The 7,090-nt window shown below is 38.2% G+C and overlaps 1 pseudogene; it reads right to left on the minus strand.

Moving 5' to 3' along the window:
- Window positions 1–2,576: 2,576 nt before the first annotated feature.
- On the minus strand, window positions 2,577–3,518 carry LOC138156972 (phosphatidylethanolamine N-methyltransferase pseudogene; annotated as a pseudogene).
- Window positions 3,519–7,090: the final 3,572 nt, after the last annotated feature.

The following is a 7,090-nucleotide window of genomic DNA, read 5'->3' on the forward strand; positions in this document are numbered from 1 at the left end:
CAAGGAAAGATCAGGTAATGAAATCAATTTTTTTTTTTTTGCTTTTTGGAGGGGAAATGCAGGGCAATTGGGTTTAAGTGACTTGCCCAAGGTCACATGGCTAGTAAGTGTTAAGTGTCTGAGACCACATTTGAACTTAGGTCCTCTTGACTCCAGGGCTGGTACTCTATTCATTGTGCCACCTAGTCACCCCATGAAATCAATTCTTTTATGTTTATGGGGTTGTTTATAGACAAGAATTTGGGCTGAGAGGCAAAGGAAAGAACAAGGGACAAAATGAACATAAAGACCTGAGGATTTAAAGGGAAGTTAAAAAAAAAACCTGGAGAATTGAAAGTGGAAAAGCTGAATTAACATTCTGTGGGCTAAATCCGGTGATCCTCTGTGAAGTGAATCGATGTCCATTGTGAGAGCATAGAACGTGGTAGGACATTTGTAGTGTCAAAGAGGGGAGGTAAGAGACAAGAGGGAAGCTGGTGATATACCCTACCCACCTAGTCCATAAGTGAATGAGAAGGGATAGTAATTTCTTTGTTGGGGCACATAGGGGCTATTAGAGAACAGGTTAAAAGCAAGGGAGGATGGTAGGGGACTGGAAACAAGGGAGTCTCAGTTCTGGAGGAGAAAGAAAAGGGTGCCAATAAAGCATTTTGTCAGTGGGAAGGAGGTGTGTGTGTGATGGGACTGGGGGGGTCTTCTAATGGATTTATTATGAGAGGAGTTTACATTAGGTAAGCAACATTTCAGAGAAGATTTGCATTTCCTATGATTGCATTTCATTATAGTAGAAGGAAGGAAACATTTTTTATTTAATGCCTACTGTGTGTCAGGCACTGTGCTAAATACTTTATAAATATGTCATTTGATTTCACAACAATCCTGGGAGATAAATGCTATTTTTATCTCCATTTTTAAAAATCTCAGTTGATCTTCCTTTCCTTTGAGGAGTGTGTGGAATTACTGTCTGCCACTTCTTGTAGAATGTAGAGTAGCTCAACCAGTGACTGCCATGAGGGTATGAGACAAGATCCCACACCAGACGACAAAGTGCAGCCATTGAGAACTTCAAACAGAGGTTGGTTCCTCATCTGGACATTTGGTTGGTTATAGGGAACATTCCTTTTGGGAACAGATTTCACAGAATTGTATGTGTCCTTTCCAAGTCTCAAATTCTGTGATTCGAGTGGCTTTGCACACCTCCGATGTGAAGTATGAAACATGAGGAAACTGAGACAAACAGCAGTTAGGTGATTTGTCCAAGGTCACGGACCGTGTAAGTATCTGAGGCTGGATTTGAACTCACTGTTTACTTGACTGCAGGCCTGATGCTCTTTCCACTGGTCACCAAGGACCTTCAACACAGGGTGGTGTGGGGGATGGGATAGAACCTTGCCAGATAACTTGATCTTAGAAATTGATAGTCAGAAGTTTGGACTAGGCCTTTAACTTGGGACACAGTCACCTTCACCACAAGATAATGCTTCCTTTTAAAGTATTTTGAACTGTTCCTATTGAACTGATTTTTTTTTTTTTAGTGAGACATAACACGAAAAAAAGGAGGGGAAGTAAGTAGAGAGAAGAGTTCAAATTTGGTCAAACTCTCTTCATGAAGGACAGAGGGAAAAAAGAAGTAATTAGGAAGGATACAGTCCATAAATTGGAGAATTAGGAAGCTATTTAGCTCCAGCCTTGTAACTAGTGCATAGTTGCACTATGTACCATTCTTCCTGCTTCATATCACCCCACTTCAATCCATCTTCCATACATCTGTCAAAGTGATTTTCCCAAAGTGCAATTCTGACCATGTCATTCTACCTCTCTACCCCCAACTTGATATACTTCGGGCTATTGCCTTTAGAATCAAATGTAAATTACACTGTCATTTAAGGCCCTTTGCAACCTAGTCTCTTTCTACCTTTCCAAACTTCTTACACTTTGTCCTCTTATTTTTTGGTGTAGCCATACTAGCTTCCTCACTAAGCACTCCTCCCATGCTACACCTCCCATCTTTGTGTCTTTGTACTGACTCTGGCACCTAACTACCCACTTCTACCCCCATGCCTAGAGCACCCTTCTAACCTCTGCTTTTTGGAATTCCTAGTTTCCTTCAGAATTCAACCCAAGTATCACCTTTTGCAGAAGGTCTTTCCTGGTTGCTCTAGGAGCTAATGCCTATATACACACCCACACACACACACACATGTTGTTTTTCCTTATTAGGCTAAGTTCTTTCAGAGCAGGAACTATTAGTTTTGTCTTTGTATCCCTGGTACTTAGGTGCTAAACAGTCACTAATTAACTAGAATTTGGAAGAGACTAGAAGAGGAGAGAAATGAAAAGGCAAATTATAACTATTTTTTGACAAGAACTGCTATCAATGTTACTTAAATTAAGAAACTGGGGGACAAGGAGGAGACATTTGAACTACACACCTTGCAGGGTAGGGAAAGACAAATAGAAATGAGAAATTTAAGTTAATTCAAGGAATTTAGGGTAGGGCAAATAAGAATGGGCTGGTATTTTAAAAGGATAGTATCAAAATGCAGTGGAAGCAAAACTAGTTATAGGGACAATCCTTTTTTTTAATGAATTAGGCTCATTTTTATTACTGAATTGGGAAGTTGGGGGTGGGTGAGGGCACATACCCAGTGTTGGACTACCCCTCCACCCCCCAGGAGGCAGTTTCAAAAGGTACCTTATGTTACCACTCCAAGGCCCTGGGGGTGGGGAGGGGCTGGAGCTGAGTACCCAAGTAGTCACCAAGCATTTCACTGGGAACTATCCAACACATGAAGTAGGGGACAGAGCTTGGCTTCCAGCAATGCAGTTGGACCGACTCCTTCTCCAACACAAATCCTGTCAGCATTTATTTATTCTTCTTTGACTTTGGAGATTTTTGCCGATAGATCTGCTCAGTGAAAGGTTCTTCATACATGATGGCAACTGTATAGGTGAGGGCCACAATGAGTGTCAGCAGGAGGCCTGTCGGGCTGGCATTCATGATTGACCACCCCAGGTAGTTGGCTGTGCTCCCCCAGTACATGGGATTGTCCAAGACATTAAATGGAAATGTTGTCACTCTTGCTTCCTTCAAGATTCCAAAGTAATCACCTAGATATGTCCCAATGAATCCAAGGGCATAGAAGCTGGAGAGCACAAAGATGATGCCAACTCCCAGGATGACGAGGCCTACATAGTAGGCCCCTACGCAGTCCAACCCTTCCATCTTCGGCTGGCTCAACATGGCCTGGGTAAAGCAGTGAGACCTGAGGAAGTTCAGCAGCAGGACGATTATGCCCAGACAGTAACATGCTAGATAGGGAGACCCAAAGGCCCGGCTCAGCTGGCGTGTTTTGTATTCCCATGTTGCAACCAAGCTCCAGAAAAGGGGATTGAAAATGATGCAGAGGACAGCAGCCACAAAGCTGAAATCTGTGACATCGACATAGCCAAGAAGCCGGGTCATAACGGAAAGTTCTGCCTGGGGTTACTGACCTGTTGTCCCTCTCCTCTGCCAGTGATGGGATTCAGGAACAGTCCTTTTAACAAAAAGAGCATTAAATCAACAAAAACATGTATATAGATGGAAACACAGGCATAGCAATCATAAACTTATATGTGAATGGATCAAAAAATTTAATTAGTGACAGAATGGATAGGAAAATAAAACCTAATGATTTGCTTTCTATAAGAAACTAAAACTAAGCAATACAGGATGAAAATGAGAGGTTGGAAAATATTTAAAATTCATGATGTTATTCTAAAAAGGCCAGAGTTGCAACTAATGTATCAGACAAAACAAAAGTAAAATTCACAATGATAAGGGAAAGAAATAGGGGAATTTTACATTATACTGAAAGGTACCACAAGGAATGAAACAATATCAATACTACACTTTATGGAGCACCATCTAAATTCACAATGAAATTGTTAATTGAATATATTTCATATATAGTAACAATAAGTGTAGGAGATTAAAATGTGTTTCATTTTAAGAGAGAAAAATTAAATAGAAAGATTAAAATAAAATATAAAATTGAACAGATATGAAAGACATGGCATCTTTGGAACTGGAACATTAAAAATGCATATTTCTTGGTATCTTTACAAAAATAGATCACGTTCTAGACAAGTTATAAATATCAAAAAATACTTACATCTTTTATAGACCATAAAGCAATAAAAATGATTAATACAGGAAACACAAGGAAAAGTTACAGACCTAAGAGAGACTTAATGATATCCTGACAAGCAAGTGACTCCAGGAATACATCACAGAAACAGTAGCTCTGTGAAAAGGGAAAAGTAATGAGACGTACTAAAATTTGTGGGATGTAGTTAAAGCACTCCTTAGCGGATAATACACAGAGATATGAAAATGCATGTTAAGAAAATGAAAGAGTTAATAAACTGAATATGAAAATGTAAGAACCAAGAAAATGGAGCCAAAATATACCCAAGCAAGGAAATTTTGAGCATCTGAAGAGAAAGAAAATGGAAGGCTAAAAGATAAAATTGAAAGCTGATTCTTTGAGAAGACTAACAAAGCTAATGTTAACTAATCTAAGAAAAAAGAAGTGAATTAAATTACCAAAATAAAAGATGAACAAAGTGAAATCTTAACAATGAAGAAAAAAATCAGAATCCACTATACATAATTATGTATTAGGAAAATAATTATAAAAATTGAAAAGAGCCAAATTAACAGAATATGAAATAGATCTCTCAAATAGCCCCAATTCAGAAAATGAAGTGAAATAAGCATAGAGGAGGAATAATAAAGAGAATTTACAGGTAAATTTTCTGATACATTTAAAAGATCATTTAATCCCTATGCTACACAGATTATTCTTTAAAAAAAATTGACAAAGAAAGTGAGCAAGTCATTCAGCATTTCATAAGCACTTACTATATGTCAGGTTCTATGCAAAGCATGTGGATACAAAGAAAGGTGAAAACAGTCTGTGCCTCAAGAAGTTTACATTCTATTTTTTTTGGAAGGCGGGGCAATTGGGAGTAAGTGACTTGCCCAAGGTAACACGTGCTAGTAAATGTCAAGTGTCTGAAGTCACATTTGAACTCAAGTCCTCCTGACTCCAGAACCGGTGCTCTATTCATTGGGCCACCTAACTGTCCTAGGGCTTACATTGTAGAGGGGGAGATGAGGCAAACACACAAGATATATGCAAGATAATTTGGAGATAATCTCAAAGCAAAGGTATTATTAACGTTGAGTGGGCTGGAAAAAGCTTTTTGATTGGAAAGATAGAAGGGACCAGGGTGCAAAAAGCTTTAAAAGGCAAACAAATTTTTACATGTAACTGGGAAATAAGATATACAGGCACTGGGGTATAGAAATCCATCTTGCCCTATTAGAAAATTGTGTGTGGGGGGAGGATATAAGAGAGGGTGGAGGTAGGGGAGAGACGGGGAGAAAATATGTAACTCAAAATCTTGTGGAAATGAATGTTGAAAACTAAAAATAAATAAATTGGCGGGGGGGAAGGTAAACAACATTCTGGAGGTAATTGAGAGCCACTGAATAGGAGGGTCAGACCTGAGTTTTAAGGAAGATCACTTTGGTATCTGAGTAGAGAAAAAAAAAAGTGGGAAAAGGCTCAAGGGGGAGAGACTAATATCTGGCTATTGCAATAACCTAGGCATGAGGTGATGAGGACGTATAACAGGATCATGGCAATATCAGAGGAGAGAAGGAGGTTTATACTAGAGCTGTTGTAAAGGTAGAATCTACAGGATTTAGCAACAGAAAACACTCTACCAAACTCCCTTTATGAGACAAATGTCCTAATAAATAAAAAAGATGAAATAATTTAAAGAACTGTAGACCAATATAAATATTGATACAAATTTTTTTTAGTTTAAATTTATTTACTTTTAGTTTTAACATTCATTTCCACAAGATTTTGAGTTACAATTTTTCTCCCCATCTTTCCCCTACTCCCACCCCAAAATAGGAAGCCTACTGAATACCCCTTCCCCCAATCTGTTCACTCTTATACCCTCCCCCATCACCTCCCTAACTTTCTAGTAGGGCAAGATGGATTTCTATACCCCAGTGCCTGTATATCTTATTTCCCAGTTACATGTAAAAAAACCCCAAATTTATTTGTTTTTTAAACATTTGTTTTTAAAACTTTGAATTCCAGATTTTTTCCCTTCTTCCCTCCTCACCCATCCCCACTGGGAAGATAAGCAATTATACAATAGGTTGTACATGTGTAGGTACCCAAATCATTTCCCTAGTAGTTATATTGTGAAATACTAACTATATTTCCCTCCATCCTATCCCACCCCCCACTTATTCTATTTTCTCCTTTGACCATATCCCTTTTCAAAAAATGTTTGCTTCTAACTACCCTCTCCCCAATCTGCCCTTCCTTCTATCATCCCCCCTCTTATCCCCTACCCTACCTATTTTCCTGTAGGGTAAAATACCCAATTGAATGTATATGTTATTCCCTCCTTAAGCCAAATTTAATGAGAATAAGGTTGACCCATTCCCTTTCACCTTCCTGCTCTTCCCCTCCAGGGTAACAGTTTTCTCTTACCTATTTTATATGAGATAATTTACCCTAATCTATTTCTCCCTTTCTCCTTCTCCCAATAAATTCCTCTCTCACCTCTTAATTTTATTTTTTAGATATCACCCTTCATATTCAACTCATCCTGTGCCCTCTATGTATACATGAATGTACATATGCCCACACTCACATATATATTTATATACACATACACCCTCCTATATATACATATATATGTATGTATACATTTATATACATATATATTCTCTTCAACTATCCTCATACTGAGAAAAGCCTTATGAGTTACAATTATCATTTTTCCATGTAGGAATGTGAATAGTTCAACTTTAATAAGTTCCTTATGATTTCTTTTTCCTGTTTACCTTCTCATGCTTCTCCTGCTTCTTGTATTTGAAAGTCAAAATTTCTGTTCAGCTCTGGTTTTTTTCATCAAAAATGCTTGAAAATCCTCTATTTCATTGAATAACCATATTTTCCCCTGTAGCATTATACTCAGTTTTGCTGAGTAGGTGATTCTTTGTTTTAGT

The sequence above is a fragment of the Petaurus breviceps genome, unplaced genomic scaffold (genome assembly GCF_028583685.1).
Source record: "Petaurus breviceps papuanus isolate PSGF00001 unplaced genomic scaffold, PetGlider_PUasm1.0 164, whole genome shotgun sequence".
NCBI lineage: Eukaryota > Metazoa > Chordata > Mammalia > Diprotodontia > Petauridae > Petaurus > Petaurus breviceps.